General features: G+C 39.1%; 2 pseudogenes; one reads left to right on the top strand and one right to left on the bottom strand.

Annotated features, from left to right (window-relative positions):
• Positions 1–473: 473 nt before the first annotated feature.
• Positions 474–12,368, bottom strand: LOC102987511 (zinc finger protein 709-like; annotated as a pseudogene).
• LOC102987222 (ETS domain-containing protein Elk-4-like) lies at positions 12,293–21,038 on the top strand (annotated as a pseudogene).
• The last annotated feature ends 40 nt before the right edge of the window (positions 21,039–21,078 follow it).

Raw genomic sequence — 21,078 nt, 5'->3', positions numbered from 1 at the left:
TTGCTTTCTCACCTTTTTCACATTTATATGGTTTCTCTCCACTGTGCCGTCTCATGTGCTTTCAAATTCTTGACAGAGAAATGAAAGCCTTCCCACATTCCTAACACTGATAGGGTTTCTCTCCAGTGTGAATTCTTTCATGTTTTCGAAGAGAACTGGTAAGACACAATGCTTTCCCATGTTCCTAACATTCATAGGGTTTTTGTCCAGGGTGATTTCCTTTTTAAAAAAAATTTTTACTGGAGTATAGTTGATTTACAATGTTGTGTTAGTTTCTGCTGTACAGCAAAGGGAATCAGTTATATATATATATATATCCTCTTTTTTAGATTCTTTTCCCATATAGGTCATTACAGAGTATTGAGTAGAGTCCAGTGTGATTTCTTTCATGATTTTGTAAAACTTTTCGAGAACCAAAACTTAAACCACATTTTTTACACTGATAGGGTTTCTCTCCAGTGTGAATTCTTTCATGTTTTCGAAGAGAACTGGTAAGACACAATGCTTTCCCATGTTCCTAACATTCATAGGGTTTTTGTCCAGGGTGATTTCCTTTTTAAAAAAAATTTTTACTGGAGTATAGTTGATTTACAATGTTGTGTTAGTTTCTGCTGTACAGCAAAGGGAATCAGTTATATATATATATATCCACTCTTTTTTAGATTCTTTTCCCATATAGGTCATTACAGAGTATTGAGTAGAGTCCAGTGTGATTTCTTTCATGATTTTGTAAAACTTTTCGAGAACCAAAACTTAAACCACATTTTTTACACTGATAGGGTTTCTCTCCAGTGTGATTCCTTTCATGCATTTTAAGAGAACTGGGATTAATGAATACTTTCTCACATTCTTTACATTTATAAGGTCCATCTCCAGTGTGTGTTATCACGTGTTTTTGAAAGGCTTTTTGCCATGTGAAGGCTTTCCCACATTCCTTACACTTACAGGGTTTTTCACCAATGTGATTTCTTTCATGTGTTTGGAAACCATTTTGAGAACAAAAAATTTTACCACATTTTTTACACTGATAGGGTTTCTCTCCAGTGTGACTCCTTTCATGTATTTTAAGAGAACTGGGATTAAGGAACACTTTCTCGCATTCTTTACATTTATAAGGTCCATCTCCAGTGTGTGTTATCATGTGATATTGCAAGTTATTGTACCATGTGTAGGCTTTCCCACATTCCTTACATTCATAGGGTTTTTCTCCAGTGTGGATTCTTTCATGATTTCGAAGAGAACCAAGACTACTCAATGCTTTAGAACATGTTTTACACACATATACGTTCTCTCCAGTGTGACTTCTTTTGTGTAGTCAGAAGGAACTGAAATAACTGAAGCCTTTACCACACTGTTTACACTGATAGGGTTTCTCTCCAGTGTGATTCCTTTCATGTACTTTAAGAGAACTGTGATTAATGAATACTTTCTCACATTCCTTACATTTATAAGGTCCATCTCCAGTGTGTGTTATCATGTGTTTTTGAAAGGTTATGAGCCACGTGAAAGCTTTCCCACATTCCTTGCACTTATAGGGTTTTTCTCCAGTGTGGGTTCTTTCATGTATTTGAAGATAATTGAGAGCACTAAATACTTCAGAACACGTTTTACATTCATACAGTGTCTCTCCATTGTGACTTCTTTTGTGCTATAGGAAGGAAGTGAAATGATTAAAGGATTTACCACAGTGCTTACATTTATATAGCTTGTCACCATATTTTTGAAACTCTCCCGGTTCATGTTCAATGTGACATTTCATGTGTCTAATAAGGGATGAATGATCCATGAAGACTTTTCCACATGCACTGCATTCACATGGTTTTAATCCAGTAGTTTTCTTCTTGAAATTGAGAGATGGAATAAGGATGAAGTTTTCTCCACATGGACTACTGTCTTTACGTTCAGAGAGTCTCTCTACCATAGAACTTCTGTGAAAAATGAGAAGCACATTTTTAATGATTTCTTTATTGATCTTATATTTATTGTATTTTTTATAATTTATAGGATTAGCATAGGTTTCCCACCTTGTATGAATTGTTAGAAATTGAATAAAGTGAATGCTCTGCAACAGGACCAGGACTTTACCCTTCCTACTATTAAAGTGATATTCAAATATAGGGTTTATTAATAATATTTGCAAGTGAACTATTTTGCAAACACCTAACATTTGTGTCACATTTAAGAAAATGTTTTTGGTAAAAATTTTCTAAAAATTAAATTTGAAGAAGGGGCTATTTGTTTTGTTTGCTTGTTTTAAAAATTTCATAATTTACCAGGATTCTCACTTGAGACAATGCTTTGTATTGTGAGTGTGACTTACCTTAGGTTTCCCCCATGGTTTTTGTACTGATCTCCAATGTCATGATCTTCCCATGTTTTTCCTAAAATGCAGACCCAAAAAAATTATTCCAAAATATTAGAATTAATAAGAATTATTTGATTCTGTGTCCACTGTTTATAGTGATCAAGCCCAGTTTATATACCAACATCCTCCCTTCCCCAATTCCACATCTCAGAACAATGTCAATTAGCACAACGCATTTGTTCTCTAAGTGACTAGGTGAAATGAAGTCACCATCCTTACCTACTGAGACCATGTTCCAGAAGTTTTCCTGTATCACATCTCTGTAGACTTTTTTCTGTGAAGGATCCAGTAAAGCCCACTCCTCCAGGGTGAAGTTCACAGCCTCATTCTCAAAGGTCACTGAATCCTAAAACATCCCAAATAAGTGTACAGTAAGATGTATGAGACTGACAGAACCAGACATCTATACTCCATTTACAGGAAGGTTACGTGTAACTCTGTTGTCTGCAAACAATTATTCTATGACTTGATCATCAGAAACTTACTCTCTCAATGCTTCCTTATAAATTTAACAACATTACAAACACATGGAAGTTATTTACACATTATTTCTGTGATCATATTATACCTTTTACCTCATTAATAGGACAGCCCAGAGATTATAGGGAACTGACAGAAATGCTATATGAATGAAACAAATATCATTTTAAGAACGTTGGTTTTGTGTGTGGAAATTATTTCACCTTCTTCCTTATTATCCACCATTTACAGCACTCCATGAGGTAGAGAGTCAAGTCTGCATGAGTTTTCAATGAATGAGTTTCCTGAGAAGAAAATTCAGGAAGCTTTTCTCCCTAGTTCTATCACCAAACATGAGACTCCAACGGACCTGTAGAAATCAAACTTTTACCAAAGCCAAGCTAGCCACACTGTCCCAAAGTCCTGCAGGCCTTTAGAAGTAATTAGATGCACCTGACTGGATGTAAATCTTGTGGGGAAGCACTGCTTTTAAGTTGTCTAATAATAATCATAGACCATGTTCTTCCTTTCGCTCTATGTATAATTTCATGCAGCTACAAAGTTATTCTAAACTTAGAGCTCAGACCCAAGGAAAAAGGAATAACAACTTAGATCACAAAATCCCTCCACTCATGTGCCTCAGGGCTTCTTCCAGCCAAATTGTAGAATACATACTGAGATAATAGCCAGAATAGCTTTCTCTGGTCAAACCCTGTTCCCTTGAGGAACAGGATAATAAGAGCTATAGACTGCAAAAGAGTTCACTGAAGTCCATATGTGTTGATGGTGAATTGGTCCATGATTATAAAATATGTAAAGGTTTCATTAGTGGAGTCCTCCAAAACAACATGAAGTCTCCATTCTGCAATTACAGGACCTAGTGTTTCCTGAGCAGACACCCTATCTGCTGTCTGGCAAACCTCCAGTCTGGAATTTATGAAGTTAGAAGCTGTGATTCTCAATCTCACTAGAAGAGAATGAAAAAATTCGAAATAAAGTTTTCCTAGAGCCACGAGACCAGTGACTTCAAAGGGCAAACTGATGTCTCCAAAACTAGGAAAGAAAAAATAAAGATGTTTTCGAAATATGTCCAAAATATTGTTCTTAAGGCCTGTACTGGAACAAAAAAGTTTTACCAGAGTGTAATGCAAAAACAAAAGAAAAAAAAGAGATAGAATACAATATCCATAAACCTTAGCATAACCTTCTGTAACACGAGATTTTAAATACACGTTATAAAATGAGAGAAAAGAAACACAGAAAGAAACAGAAGATATAAGTAACAATCACTGAGATTTTCCTAAAATTAATGATAAACAACAAATGTAGACCATGAAGCTCAGTGAACACTAAACATGAAAACACCTGAAATGGAGACCAAAGTATATCATATTCAAACTAGAGAAAAACAAAGGCACAAAGAGTATATTTTAAGAATCTAGAGGAGGAAACACACCTCAGGTATAGACAAAACAATTAGATTAAATTGGACTTGTTTTCAGAAAACAAACAAGAACAGAGTGTACTGAAATACTTAAAGTTTTGAAATTAAAAAACCATCTAGAATTCTATATCAAACACAATTATTCTAAAAAATAAAGAAGAAATAAGGACTTTCTGAAACAAAAATTGAGGGTATTTGTCATTAGTTAACCTACTTTGAAAGAAACGTTCAAAATTCATCAGAAAGAATACAAATGAAGCTGGATTAGAAGAGGCATAGACATTTTTTATATTATCATATATAACAGATAGCACTTTATATAAAATAATATTAACAACAATGACATTGGTAATGCAAACCTCATGGATAAGTGAAATAAGAAGGGGGGGAATGAAGAATAGTGTGGTATGAGATACCTACACAACCATTGAAGAAGTATAGTTACTTGACAGAGGATGTGGGTTAGTTCTAAATGTATACTGAAAACTGAAGACCAACCACTAGGGACTTCCCTGGTGGCGCAGTGGTTAAGAATCCACCTGCCAATGCAGGGGACACAGGTTCGAGCCCTGGTCTGGGAAGATCCCACATGCCGCAGGGCAACTAAGCCCGTGCACCACACCTACTGAGCCTGACCTCTAGAGCCCGTGAGCCACAACTACTGAACCCACACACCACAACTACTGAAGCCCGTACGCCTAGAGCCCATGCTCCGCAACAAAGAGAAGCCACTGCAGTGAGAAGCCCGTGCACCTCAATGAAGAGTAGGCCCCGCTCGCCGCAACTAGAGAGAAAACCCGCACGCAGCAACGAAGACCCAACGCAGCCTAAATAAATAAATAAATAATTTATATATATATAAAAAAGACCAACCACTAAAAGTTGTGTTTTTTTTTAACATGTAATTGATAGGCTAAGAGAGGATAAAATGAAGAATCAGGTAAAATGCTCAATTAAAGCCAGAGAAGGTAGAAAAAAGGGGGAAGGCAAATGAAAGAAAGAGCAAGGGCAACAAATAGAAACAGGATAATGTGTGGTAGATATTAACTCAACTGTATTAATCACCACTTCAATCATCAATGGTCTCAAAACAAATGAAAGACAAATACAGTAATATCAGATGTTAAAAACTGTAATTATATGTTGTATACAAAAAACCCATTTTAAATATGAAGACACAGGTAGACGAAAGGTAAAGGGATGGAGAAAAATGTGCCATGCCAAAAGTAATCAAAAGAAAGGTGGCATTGGTATATCAATTTCAGACAATGCAGATTTCAGACCAAAGTAACCTCAGAGATAAAAAGCAGCTTTACATAATAACAATAAGGTCCATTCTCCAAGAAGGCATAAGAATCCTTCATGTGTACATTTATAACAACAAAGGGGCAAAATAAATAAAGCAAGGCCTGAAAGAATGCAAGTAGAAATACATAAATACATTATTATAGTCATACTTCAACACCCTCTTATCACAAGCGATAAATTTCAGGCAAGGCCTGAAAGAATGCAAGTAGAAATACATAAATACATTATTATAGTCATACTTCAACACCCTCTTATCACAAGCTATAAATTTCAGCAGGCAGAAAATCAGGAAGGACAGAGTTGAACTGAACAAGCACTATAAAACAACTCGATTTAACTGTAATCTATGGAATGCTTTATGCAACAAGGGCAGAATACACATTCTTCTCAAGTTCTTATGAAACAATCACCAAGACAGAACACATTCTGGAATATAAAACATACCTTAGCAAATGTGAAAAAACAAAAATCATACAAACTCTGCTCTTAGACTTCAAAGGCATTAATCTAGATATAAATAACATAACAACAACAATAAAAAAGAAATAGATATCAATAACAGCAAGAGAGTTGAAAAACCCCTCAATACGTGGAGATTCAACAACACACTTTGAAATAATACATAAGATCAAAGAAGTCTCAAGAAAAATGAAATTTATTTAGAACTAAATGAAAACACAGTGTTTCAAAGGATGTGGGATGCAGCGAAAGCAGTGCCTAGAGGGAAATTTATGCCATAAAACAAATACACTGGAAAACACCAAGATGTATAAACAACAATGTAAAAGCATGTACCTTACCTTAGGAAATGATAAAAAGAAGAGCATATAAAATGTGAAGTAAGCAGAATAAAAGAAATAATAAAACCTAGAAAAAAGTAACAACATAATTGTGAGATATCGATGGAGAAAAAAATGTTAACTCTGTTTCTTTGACAAGATTAATAACATTGATAAAAATCTAGTCAGGATAACTAAGAAAAGAGGAAAGAGAAAAAGTACAAATATCAGAAAGGAACAGAGGGGGAAATGAAAATGAAAAAGGATTTGATAAAATCCAACATCCATTTATGAAAACAAACTACTAATAGAGGGAACTTTCAGTTCTTGAGAATGAACATCTTCATGAATCCTGTAGCTAAATCTATAACATTTGTTTGTATAACATGATTATCCCTGTGAAACATCTCAAAGGATCCACAACGACAGAGATAGCTCCTGGAATTAATAAGAGACTGAGATTGAGGGTTAATCAATTGCTTTCCTACAGACCCACACAAATGTACTCAACTAAACTTGAACAAAGATGGAAAGGCAATTCAAATGAAAAGGAAATCCTTTAAACAAATAGCACTGGAAATAATGGATATTCACATAAAACACATGCACGCACATAGAAACACAACAAATGTAGACACAGGCCTTACACATTTCACAAAAAATAACTCAAAACACATCACAGATCTAAATGTAAAATGCAAAAGGAATAAACTCCTAGAAAATAATATCGAAGGAAATGTAGGTGACTTTGGGTTTAGTGATGAATTTTTCAATATAACACCAAATGCAAGGTCTGTAAAAGAAAAAAAGGTATAATTTCACTTCACTGAAAGGGAAAACACCTTGCTCTGAGAAAGACAGCGTTAAAAGAATGAAAAGGCAAGTCAGAGAGTAGGAGAAAATCTTTGCAAAACACTTATCTGATAAATGACTGGTATTTAACATGTCCAAAGAACTATTGAAGTGCAACAGTAAGAAGAAAAAAACCTAATTGAAAATAGGCAAAATGTCTGAACAGCTCCCCAAAGAAGATATACTGAAAAGAAATAGGCTACATGAAAACATACTCAATATCAAATGTCAATGGGGAATGGAAAATAAAACAATGAGGTATCAGGACACAGTTATAAATGGCTAAAATTCGAAACACTAGAACACCAAATATTGGTGAAGATATGAAGATAATCCTCATTCATTGCTGAGGGGAAAGGAACTTGGGACCCCTACAATGAAAAACAGGAGCTTCCTATCAAGAAAATATATTCTTAGTATGTACAGTAAGATCCAGCAATCACACTCCTTGCTATTTATCCACATGAGTTGAAATCTTCTGTTCACAGAAAACCTGTACATGAATATCTGGAGGGGGTTTATTCATAAATGACATGAGTTAGAGTTAAGCAAGATATCCTTCAAGACTCAAATAAATAATCAGTGGTATATCCTTAGGACAAAATACTATTCAGTGATAAAGAGAAATGAGGTATCAAGCCATGAAAACACATGGAGGAAGCTTAAAAAGTACATTGCTAACTGAAAGAAGCCAATCTAACAAGGCTATATACTGTATGATTCCAAGCATATGATGATCTGGAAAAGACAAAAGCATGAGACAGTAAGATGATCTTTGGTTCTTAAGGATTTGGGGGTCAGAGAAAGAGATGAATCAATAGGTGAAGCACAGAGTATTTTTAGGGAAGTGAAACTACACTACATGTGCATAAATGATGGACACATGTAATTGCCAAACCCATACATTTTACATACATTATATTATACAATACAAAAAGCTCACACTAATGTAATCTGTGCACTTTAATGCATCAGTATTGGTTCAGCAATTGTAACAAATGTACCAGTCATACAAGATTTTTTAAAAATGTGAATACTGTGTGGATAGAGAAGGGTTATGTGAGAACTCTCTATAATTTCTGATCAGTTTTTCGCTATATCTAAAACTGATGTAAAAAAGCTGAAGCCTGGGGGACTTCCCTGGTGGCACAGTGGTTAAGAATCCGCCTGCCAATGCAGGGGACACGGGTTTGAGCCCTGGTCCGGGAAAATCCCACATGCCGTAGAGCAACTAAGCCCGTGCGCCACAACTACTGAGCCTGCGCTCTAGAGCCTGCAAGCCACAACTACTGAGCCCGTGTCCCTAGAGCCCGTGCTCCACAACAAGAGAAGCCACCACAAGGAGAAGCCCACGCACTGCAACGAAGAGTAGCCCCTGCTCGCCGCAACTAGAGAAAGCCCACGCAAAGAAATGAAGACCCAATGCAGGCAAAAATAAATAAATAAATAAATAAAATTTTAAAAATAAATAAAACCAACAAGGAAAGTGTATTTATAAAAAAAAAAAAAGCTGGGGCTTCCCCGATGGCGAGGTGGTTGAGAGTCCGCCCGCCGATGCAGGGGACACGGGTTCGTGCCCCGGTCCGGGAGGATCCCACATGCCGCGGAGCGGCTAGGCCCGTGAGCCATGGCCGCTGAGCCTGCGCATCCAGAGCCTGTGCTCCTCAACAGGAGAGGCCACAACAGTGAGAGGCCCGCGTACCGAACAACAACAAAAAAAAGCTGAAGTATATAACTGTGCTCCGCAACAGGAGAGGCCACAACAGTGAGAGGCCCGCGTACCGAACAACAAAAAAAAAAAGCTGAAGTATATAAAAAAAAAAAAAAAAAGATGAAGAAAGATCTGTACAACTCACCCCTGATGACTGCCTGATGTTTGGTTATGTGTGGTGACGGTTGGGTTTGGTTCTCCATCAAGGCTGTCCCAATTAAAGGATGAAGGGCAGTAGTTCTCTACTGAGCTCCATCATGTACCAGGGTGTATTGTCATCCTTAATCTATGTACTCCCCAGAGCTGTCTGTGCATTCAGTTAATCCCAAGCAAGTACCCAGGGAACTAAGATGTTGGAGAGGATGGCTCCTCCAGCACCACAGCATCTCTCAAAGGACTGAAGAAAGAAATGTCATATCTCCACCAGGAGGCATAAGCTCAAGGGCCAAGGTTTGGCTCCATCATACCACAAGTAAGTGTGAGCAGCCAGGCTGAGCTGCTGGGGTGCTGTTTCCAGGACCAGAGCCATAACAGACACCTCAGTGGAGCACCATATGATCAGTGCTTATAGGAGGCCTCTATTTTCTAGAGAACCCAGAACATGTGTAACTGAGCAGGACCCTATAGGGCCTTCCGGGAACAGACAACCCCCTAACCACCCCCGACCCCCGCCATCAATGTCCTCTGCCTGCCTCTTGTCTGTAGAAAAACTTTAGCCTTCTAGGTCTTCATCGAGTTACACAGAATAAATTTAATCAGAGATGAGAGAAAATGCAGAAAAAAAGGAAAACAGTCAAGCAAGACAAAATAATGATAGTTTAGCTATTAAACGAAGTCAAGGACTTTTAGTTCCTCCTCAAGGGCTATAGATAATATTCTGAGCCACGTCCTTTGAGCTGTTTTGCAGAGACTGAAACCCCCACCAGGTGGAAGAAGTTAACTCTATGCTTCCCACAAGCAGGTAGACCCCACACTGGTTGGAACCAGAAGTTTAATGATGTCAATTCCAGATTACCTCACCACCAACCAATCAGAAGAATGTCCACGAGCTGATCACATACCCCACAAGCCCCCTCCCCCACCCTGTCTTTAAAAACCTTTCTCAGAACCCTTCGGAGAGTTCAGGCCTATTAAGCACTAGCTACATGGACTCCTGGCTTGGTGCCCTGCAATAAATGATGCACTTTCCTTCACCACATCCCAGTGTCAGTAGACTGGCTTTACTGCCCGCTGGCAAGTGGACCCAAGTTTGGTTCCATAACACATAGAGATAATTACAGCTCTACTGGCATATTAATGTGGGACCTAGGGCAGTGCCTCGCATCAGAAGCCTATGGCCAACTTAAGGCCCCCTCCAGAGAGCCTCCAGTCACTGCCAGCAGGGTTAGAGGCCTCATCCATGACAATGACTGCTTTACAGAATTTAAGGAACTCACTTATGTTGGGTTTGAACTAATCTCTTTGCTGTGCCAAACTGAGACGGTGGGTGTTGTCCAGCATAATCCACAGGGTAAGGATCTTTGTTGTAACAGATGCAGGGCCAACAGCCCCAGAGTTACTTAAACATTTTGGTGAGCCTTTTGGAATCTCACCACCTACTAGCTGCTTTTCCCTGTCTCTTTTCTTTCACTTTCTTTGAAGTAACTGCTCTCTAAGTAGTGACTGTCTTTTGGGCTCACCTCATTCACAGGGTATAATCATCCTCCTACTCCCCCAGTCCTCCCCTCAACACTAATGTCTGGGCAAATCCAGCCTCAGTCACACCTTCACTCTAAACACAGATAGGTTCCAGCTCAGACATCAACCCAGGACCACTGGAAGGAGGGCCCCATTCTCATATTCCTGCTCCCAAACTACAGGGAACTAACAGAAACGGCCAACTGGGAGTCTTCCGAGTAGAGAACCCAGGCTTGGTGGAGTCAACAATGCCACACAGGGCAGCACAGCGCACAGGTAAAGCTCCCCAGCAAACAGCAGCTCACAGAGCAGGAGCCTCCAGGCTTTCTTATCATCCTGTCCAGGTAAGAGGCACTAGGGGAAAGGGAAGGGGTGAGGCTTAACTTCTTCAGTAGCGAAACATCAAATATGTGGATCCCAAATAATCATTACAAGAATAAAAACTGTAAGAAAAACAGGCATTCGCACTGGATTCTTTGTATAAAAAGAAACACTAAAAGGATGACGAAGTAGTAATCAAAACTGGTTATCTGAGCATGGCTGGACTTAACAGCAGAGTGGAGGAGGATATGTGGGCAGGGAGTCCTGAGATACTTTCTTCCCTTAGGAATTTACACTTTTCTACAAAGGAAACTACTGCAAGATCTGATCCTTTGGGGGCGGGGGGAGGGATAAATTAGGAGGTTGGGATTAACATATACACACTAGTACTATGTATAAAATAGATAAGCAACAAGGACCTACTGTATAGCACAGAGAACTATACTTATTATTTTGTAATAACCTACACGGGAAAAAAATCTGAAAAGGAATATATATACATACATAGAGAGCACGCGAGCTATAGACCTATAGAGCTCCTCTCTATATATAGTTTTATATATATATAAATAACTGAATCACTGTGCTGTACACTTGAAACTAACACGATATTATAAATCAACCATACTTTAATAAAAAAGAAAAAAGAAAAGAAAAAAACAAACCTCTTAAACCAAAAGATTTGGTGCTTCAGCATTGGCGAACACATGGTGCTGGGACGGCTGCAGGCCTGGAGAGGGCATGGAAGCTCTGTGCCTCTTCCCCCATACCTTGCCCTACACATCTCTTCTATCTAGCTGTTCATTTGTATTCTTTGAAATATCCTTTGTAATAAATCAGCAATAGCAATAAAAAAACTGATCCTTTATACAGTAATGGATATAAAATTGCAATCATTAAAAAATGAAAACCTCCTTTCAAACTGAAAGGACAAGGGGCATAATAGTTTGTCCCGCTACTACAGTAAACAGAATGGTCCCCTGATGATCCTCCACGTGGTCAACGACCACTCTGGGAGAGACACGGGGCTATGCGTGCACAGCTGCCCAGAGAGTCTCTGGGTTAAGCCGAACACGCCACCAGCAGGGACCTGACAGGACGAGCGGGGTCCCGGCTGTCGGCTCAGCTCCCAAGCTCCGAACTGGAGGCGACTGATGTCCGCGCGGCACTCCAGATATACTCGGGTCCGCAGACTCCCGGAATTGACCGCGAGCAGGCCGGTTCCGGGCGGTCCCGACCAGAGCCTCTGGCACTTCTCCGCAAGCCGGGGCAGCACACTCACCATTGCGAAGTTTTCTGGATCTTTCTGTGTCTTTCCCTCGACTCCAACGACCAGTGCAGGTCAGCGCACGACAGAAGAGACTGAAGCGCTATCAATGGCCCTGATGGGTAAGGCAACCCGCCAGCCCTACGCGGCGGGAAGGAGAACCAAAGACTAAGCGCGTGCGGAGCGTCGCCCCGCCCACCTGACTCAGCTGCCTCCTGGTTGGGCAGATCCCAATACCCCGCCCCCTCGTGCCTGAGTGACGACCTACGGGAGGCGATATGGGAACAGCCCCTCCCTGGCACTTTTGGTTTGTAAGAAGTTTTTCCTGCCCCGGGATTGCCTCTGCTGTCTTCCGCAGCTCCTCGTGCACTGGAATTCCTGATTCAGTTTCAAGAGGGAGCAAGTACAGATGAGAGGATGGCCCAGGCCAAAGCTGCCTGGAACAAGAGGGTCTTATGTCCTCCAGGGGTCAAGGGCTTGACGTAAGGCTGTGTGGCTAGTCATGGAACTGTGCTTCTTTTTAAGAAACTCAAAAAGTTAAATGTGAACTCACCGTCTATAATAAAGAGGCTGGCTCCATTTTAATCTCTGGTCCTTGACAGCGCTGGGCCTTCCACCCATCCCTTACCCATCCCCGGCTCATTAGGTACTTGAGCTGAAGAATCCCAGAGCACTTGGCTCTGGTAGGTCTGAATCACTCAGCCCTAGCTGAGTCAAACCACAAGCTGTGCGGTGTATTCATTAACTTCTCAGGTGTACATTTTACACTGGAAGGAAATTTATTTTAGATCAGTGTTCTCTGTATGCCTAGAAAGCCTTGAAATGTTAACAGCTATAATATATATAAGGTAATTGTATTCCTATTTTAATGATAGAGGAAAAACAATAAGTTGTTATGTAAACTTGGAATGCACCTGGAAACTCCTCCTGCCCCCTGCCCGCAGCTTTACTGAAGTATAAGTGACTAATGAAATTGCATTTAGAGATTAAAACATGATGATCTGATACACTTATACTGTATTGTATAACTGAAATTTGCTGAGACTGGATTTTAAGCATTCTGACTACACAAACAATAATAAAGGTAACTAAGGGAAGATATGGGTGTATTATGTAACGTGGACACTCATATTCCGAGGAGATTGCATTACAAACTCTTTTGCATTGCAAAACACTTCTTGCATTGATTTATTTGAACAGCTTTATTGAGCTGTCTTGCACATACTGTAGAAGGTAGCCCTTAAGTATACATTTTCTCACTTTTATTATATTTGTAGATACATGCAATCATCACCGCAGTCAATTTTTGAAGATTTATGTTATTATAAAAAGAAACTCCTCTACCCTTTAGCTGTCACTACTAATCTTCCCATCCTCCTCCAATCCCTCCACTTAGAAAACCACTACTCTACTTTTATTTCCCTATCCTGGTCTTTCATATGAAAAGAATATTATAATATATGGTCTTTTGAATGACTTCAGTCACTCAACATACTTTTTCAAGGGACAACTATGAATCAATATTTCCTTTTATGACCGAATAATAGTCCATGGATTGGATAAAACATGCTGTGTGTATCTATTCATCCATTAATGGACATTTGGATTGTTTTTAATTTTGGCTACTAGGAATCACATTACTATAAAATTCATATATGTTAGGTGAAACACGTTTTCATTTTTCTTGGGCAATTATGATAATTCTAGGTTTAATATTTGAGGATCTCTGAGATCTTTTTCCAGAGTGGCTTCGCCATTTTATCTTGATTCAACCTGTGTATGAGAGTTCAAATTTCTCCATATATCCTCCATAAAACTTACTACTTCATTTTTTAATTTTAGCCATTCTAAAAAAAAAAAATGTTTAGCCGTCCTAGTTGTTGTCAAGTGGTATCTCATTGTGGATTAGATTTGCATCTCCTTGATGACTAACAATGTCAAGAATCTTTTCATATGCTCTTGACCATTTGTCTATTTGACTTATAAAAATGTGTATTCAGATTCTTTGTCAAATTTAAATTGTTATTTGACTTTTTTTTCTTGGTTGTGCCATGCGGCTTGTGGGATCTTAGTTCCTGGGCCAGGGATTGAACCCAGGCCAGGGCAGTCAAAGTGTCGAGTCCTAACTACTGGACCACCAGGGAATTCGCAGTTATTTGACTTTTTATAATGATCTTATGAGGTCTTTACGTATTTTCAATACAAGTTCCTTTTCAGATATATGAATTGCAAAATTTTCTTCCATTCTGTGGGTTGTTTTCACTCTCTTGCCCTAGAAATTTTACTTTTAATTGTAGTAATATACACATACGGAATATTCTTTTTGTACTTCTTTGCTAAATTTATTCCCAATGATTTCATTCTCTTTTCATTTTATTAGAAAGGCATGTATTAGTTTCATTAGAAGATTGTTGGGAGGGGAAGGGATAAACTGGGAGACTGGGATTGACATATACACACTACTATATATAAAACAGATAACTAATAAGGACCTACTATATACCACCGGGAACTCGACTCAATACTCTGTAATGACCTATATGGGAAAAGAAAAAAAAAAGAGTAGATATGTGTGTATGTATAACTGATTCACCTTGCTGTACACCTGATACTAACACAACATTGTAAATCAACTATACTCCAATAAAAATTTTTTTAAAAAGCGTTCATTGACAGTGTATAGAAATACAATTAATATTTATATTTTTATCTTGTATATTATCACTTTTCTGAACTCAATAATGAGTTCTCATACATTTTGTTTTGTTTTGTTTTTTTAAACTAGATTCTTTACATTTATGTGAATAGAAGATAGCCAATCTGGAAGTAGAAATAATTTTACATCTTCCTAACCAACCTTTAGGCGTTTTATTGCCTTTTCTTGTATAACGGTTTTGGCTAAAATCTCCAGTACATTCTCAAGTAGAAGTGGCAAGACCACATATCCTTGTTGTGTTCCTTATCTTCAGGTGAAAGCATCCAATCTTTCATCATTAAAAATATTAGCTTTAGGGACTTGCCTGGTGGCACAGTGCTTAAGAATCTTCCTGCCAATGCAGGGGACATGGGTTCGAGCCCTGGTCTGGGAAGATCCCACATGCTACAGAGCAACTAAGCCCATGTGCCACAACTACTGAACCTGTGCTCTAGAGCCCACGTGCCACAACTACTGAAGCCCGCGCGCCTAGAACCCGCGCTCTGCAACAAGAAGCCACCGCAATGAGAAGCTCGCGCACTGCAACGAAGAGTAGCCCCCACTTGCAGCAACAAGAGAAAGCCCGCAAGCAGAAACGAAGACCCAATGCAGCCAAAAATAAATAAATAAATAAATAAATAAATAAAAAATATTAGCTTTAGGTTTTCCATAGATGTTCACTATGAGGCTAAGAAATTGCTAACTATTCTTGTTACTCTGAGTGTTTTAATCATGGTGTATATCATAAGTGTATATCACTCTAAACTTCCCTTTTACTACTCCTTATGTGCATACAACTGTCCTTGTATATTTCTCCCCTGGTTTTTACCTAACACTAAAAAACATGGAAAAGATTTTATTTCCTCTGCTCTTTACTATAAATTGAAGTTGTTACTTTTATTTTCCAGTCTTCCAGAAAATGTGCTGGAAGTATAAGCATATGGAAATGAAACCTGTGAAGAGCAAAATGCACTGTGGGCTTTGTGGATCATGGAAACAAAAGGCTTCCAGCTCCTGCTAAAAAAGAACATTAAAAATTTCCCATCTCTCCTTTTATACTCAATAATGATATTACTCAAAATGATATCCCCTTTCTATAGGTCAGCTCAATTATTCTTTGGATTATTACTTTTAAATATCCATACATCTTTTTGGTCTTTCCAATGGGAAATCAAAGTAGTCTTGCATACATATCACCCTACTCATGAATTCGGGATGAGTTAGAACAGTGCAGATGAACCCAACTCTTTTTCCAATTGGGAGGAATTCCATGGCTTAATGGCGTATACATTGTGTCACTCAATGTGAACAGTAGCAAAATGAAAGTGCTCAATAATATAATATTTTAAAATTTTAAAGAAAATGAATATCCTCTCAAATGATGTTAAACACAAAAAAACAACACAAGTATTTGTTGGCCAAATAAGTTGGAAGTCTCAAGTCTCAGATAACAATGTCCAAACTCAAGACCACATATCATATATATATATATATATATATATATATATGGTTTGTAATAATTATAAAATTGCACATGAACCATATCCATATTTTATCTTTACTGTTAATCAAAGAAAGCAGGACTTTCGATATTGCTGCCCTCTATTTACTTACACAAGACAGCAGATCCTGAAACAGTGTTTAAAGTGTATTATGTGGTGGAAATACAAGTGATCAATAATGATATCTTCACTTACTGAGGCACCTACCCTCAAATAAAAGACATATACATACCCCGGCCTCTGTATTACATCACATGACATTTTTTACTTTCGTTCAATGCCCTTATTTGCATTTCATAAACCAAAGCTTTACCATTTGTTAACCATCTCTCTTTTCCTACTAAATATAAGCACCAGGACTGCAAGAACCTGTCTCCTGCCAAAATACACAAATCCTTGATTTGTGCCTTGATTATCAGTGCTGAATGGGATATGTTGACCCTAAAGTGCGTGCCAATGAGAGCTGTGAAACCTTAGCATCAAGAGTATAGTCTCATCGTGAAGGAGATATTACAAATATTACATAGTATACTAAGAATTAAATTTATATATTTTCACTGAGTTACTTCATGGTAAAGGGTATCTAATATACCATAGGAAATGCATCAGTGTTTGGATAACAAGTAGGAAACATCAAAGCTTTCCCAGAGGCCCGAGAGTTGGCCTGCATTCATGGCAAGGCCAAGTCTTTTCCTGCTGAAGAGAAAAATGTCACACACATCCTTCATCAAAGGTACTCAGTGGCCATAATGGGCCAAGGCATTCGTAAGGATATTTTGTAGTGCTATCTCTGAAAATGGTAAAAAAGTCCCAAATCATAAAAATGACTCATATTTTCCTTTTCTTAATAATATGACTGACTGGAGCTTCTTATGAAGAGGGAATAAAGTTTACCTCCTCACAGCATTCAATAAAGAAAAATGTCTTGCCTCCTTGAATAGCAATCAAATCCTCTGTCACAAGCCAAAATTGTGGAAGAAGTCCATTTCAGCACCCTGTTACTGTTCTACCTCCTAGTCCCTATATGATTTGCAATCATGCTTATTAGAATTCATTACACCCCTCTTCTAGACCACTGGCATGATCCTGAGGGTCACTGGCAAGAAGGCACTGAAGAAAAACATGAATTACATTTTCGTTATTAAGGATAAATTAGAAATTAGTTTCACGACTAAAATTATAACAATAAACAATAAAAAGGAAATTTCCTGAGGAAAAAAAGGCTCAACTTGTAGTACATGACAATATTGCCTCATAATGTAGAATGATTAAATGAAGAAAACTGCAAAATCTATCTAAAAATTCATAATTATAATGGGGCATTTTCATTTATCCTCTCTGGTGATAAAAACACAGTATTTGTTAGAATACAATGGCTTAGAAAAGTTAATAAAATTTTTCTATGAAACAACTACAGAAGTGTTCGTTTAACAAAAAAATGCATATGCTTTTAATCACACACAATCAACAACTGAAAACAGATTGAGGGATTACATTCAGCTACAAGGAACAGAACACACCCACAGTCTTTTTTGACCTGAGGAAGGTGCTTATTCTCATATGGAAGGACCAGGTAAATGAGCCAGTGTTCACAGTAGAGAAACTTCCATGTTGTCGTTTTTTTTTGTTTTTGTTTTGTTTTTTGCCCGTACAAGGGCCTCTCACTGTTGTGGCCTCTCCCGTTGCGGAGTGCAGGCTCCGGACGTGCAGGCTCAGTGGCCATGGCTCACGGGCCCAGCCGCTCCATGGCATATGGGATCTTCCCGGACCGGGGCACGAACCCGTGTCCCCTGCATCGGCAGGTGGATTCTCAACCACTGCGCCACCAGGGAAGCCCCATGTTGTCGTTTTTTGAATGCACCCTTAGAGATGTCACGGTGAATCAAGAAAACATGCTCTGGCTTCCCTGGTGGCACAATGGTTAAGAATCCGCCTGCCAGTGCAGGGCACATGGGTTCGAGCCCTGGTCCAGGAAGATCCCACATGCCGTGAAGCAACTAAGCCCATGTGCCACAACTACTGAGCCTGTGCTCTAGAGCCCACACACCACAACTACTGAAGCCCGCGCGCCTAGCAACAAGAGAAGCCACAGCAACAAGAAGCCCGCAACCAAGAGTAGTCCCCGCTGGCTTCAACTAGAGAAAGCCTGTGCACATCAACGAAGACCCAATGCAGCCAAAAATAAATAAATTAAATAAATAAATTTTTTAAAAAAGAAAACATGCTCATCAGCACTATTGACAGAACAAGGTGTTTCCTATGCAATTAAGACTTATGTGAATATAAAGTAGAAGAGAATCAGAGAATATTCCCAAGCAGTAAAGTCTGAATAGTTTCCTGTTGGACACAAAAGGTCTTACAGAAAAATCTAAACCCCAATGGATTGTTCATACGGATCTTATAAAGACGTCAGTGGAAAGCTACACCTCTATGAAAATGGCAGTCAAATAAATCATTGGTGGGTTTGAGAATACTCTTAATTAGGAAAGCAAAGAATCTGAAAAATGAGCTGGAAGATGGTGTCCTTGACTCCTATGTATCTGTCCCTATCTGTATGATGGCTCAAAAATCTAATGCCTTCTTCACATCAGCTTTCCAAATCTCATGCAAGAGAGGTTATTGGTGAATTCTACCATGGAACCATAAAGGGGATGAATTCTGGAATACCTAGTTCCTGATTTAAACTTCAGGGAGGATATCTCCAACTCTACATTTTATGGTCCTATCACATCCCTCTTATATCAAAGTCTGCCTCAGTAAATGAAGATGTCACTATGATCACTTGTATTTCCACCACATAATATACCTTAAACACTGTTTCAGGATCTGCTTTCTTGTGTAAGTAAATAGAGGGTAGCAATATAGAAAGTCCTCCTTTCCTTGATTATCAGTAAAGATTCACCATAAAGATAAAATATGGATATGGTTCATCTTCAGTTTTGTAACCATTACAAATTTTATATATATATATATATATGATGTGGGCTTGAGTATTGACATTGTTAACTGAGACTGAGACTTCCAACTGATTTGGCCTACAAATATTTGTGATGCTGTTTTTTTGTGTGTTTAATGTCATTTAAGAGGATGTTCATTTTCTTAAATAAATTAAAGTCTTATATCTGGCTCCACCGCGGGGGTGTCAGTGGCTGCCTCACTGTCCTTGAGTTCTCAATGTTAGGAGGTGGCCGGTGGAGAGAAGCATCATGTTTGAGGCAGAGACCCTGAGGCAGCCCCGCAAGTGGCCTCGTTCATTGCTCTTAACAATGCCATCACCCTGTGGCAGTTCCTCCTTCAGCTCCTAAAGGAGGCTCAGAACGATCACATGATCTGCTGGACCTCTAATGAAGGGCAGTTCAAGCATTTGCAGGCAGAAGAGGTGGCTTGTCTCTGAGGGATTCAAAAGAACAAGCCTAACATGAATTATGACAAACACAGCAGATCTCTCAGATACTATTATATGAAGAATATCATTGAAAACCTGAGGGGTCAGAAGTCTGTGTACAAGTTTGTCTCGCACCCAGAGATTTTGAACACGGTTCCTATGCCAGTGGGCAGGCTTGAGGGAGACTGAAGCTTTACGCATCAGTGAAGTCAGCAGCGAGAGATCCATAGATGAGGAGAATGGAGGGAAAAAGAAGCCACTGCAGCCTGGTGCCAAGATCCCTAGCTGCAGTGACTACAGGCACTCTGGCTTATATTCTTCATTTACCCTCAGATCTTTGAACTCCTCCAATAGGAAGCTTTTCAAATCTCTAAGGTTGAGAATCCAGCTGAGAAATTTGCAGAGAAAAAAATCCCCTCTGTTATCAAATTTGTAACACCTTCCAAAAAGCCACCAGCAGAAACTCTTGCTGCCGCCAATTCAACTGACCCAAGTATTTGTTCATTTTCCAAGGAAACTATCCAAGCGTTGGAGAGTTTATATTTCCCCAAACTGCCTTCCCTAGAAACACCAACTTCTGCATCCAGTGCAACTGCTGCTTTTACCACCACACCTCCTATTTCATTCATTTGCCCTTTTCAGGAACCTCCTAGAACACCTTCACTACCACTGAGTTCCAACCCAGACATAGACACAGACATGGATGCAGACATGGAATTAGTGGCTTTCTCAGCCAATGGAACTTCCAGAGAACTTGTCACTGGAGCCTAAAGACCAGGATTCAGCTTTGCCAGTAAAGGACAAAATAATTCATCAAGGTCCAAGAAACCCAAAGGGTTAGAGCTGGCACCAACCCTCATGATCACAAGTAGTGATCCAAGCCCACCGATAATATTAAGCCCATCTCTCCCTAGAGCTTCTCTTAGGCCAGCACTATTTTCACAGACACCCATCTTACTGTCTTGGAGTCCCTTGCTCTCCAGCATCTACTTTTGGAGTATTCTCAGCCCTGTTGCTCCCCTAAGTCCAGCCAGACTTCAAGGTCCTTCTGTGCTTAACAGTCATGGGCTGTTCACTGTCTAGCCTGGATGGACCTTCCACCCCTGGCCCATTTTCCCCAGATCTACAGAAAAAATAACCTATGCACTTGTGGAATGAGAGAACCAAGGAATAAAGAAACAGACAAACATCGAACAAGAATACTTTTAAAGTGCGCAACTGATACTCCCACAATGATAATAGTCTATTGTGATTTCTGCCATTCCCCATTAAAATGCTTATTTAGGAGTCCCTCAAAAAAATAAAAAGATTCA

Source organism: Physeter macrocephalus, chromosome 2 (assembly GCF_002837175.3).
Source record: "Physeter macrocephalus isolate SW-GA chromosome 2, ASM283717v5, whole genome shotgun sequence".
Lineage (NCBI taxonomy): Eukaryota > Metazoa > Chordata > Mammalia > Artiodactyla > Physeteridae > Physeter > Physeter macrocephalus.
The sequence above is the reverse complement of the archived record's forward strand: the minus strand, read 5'-3'. Positions and strand labels throughout refer to the sequence as shown.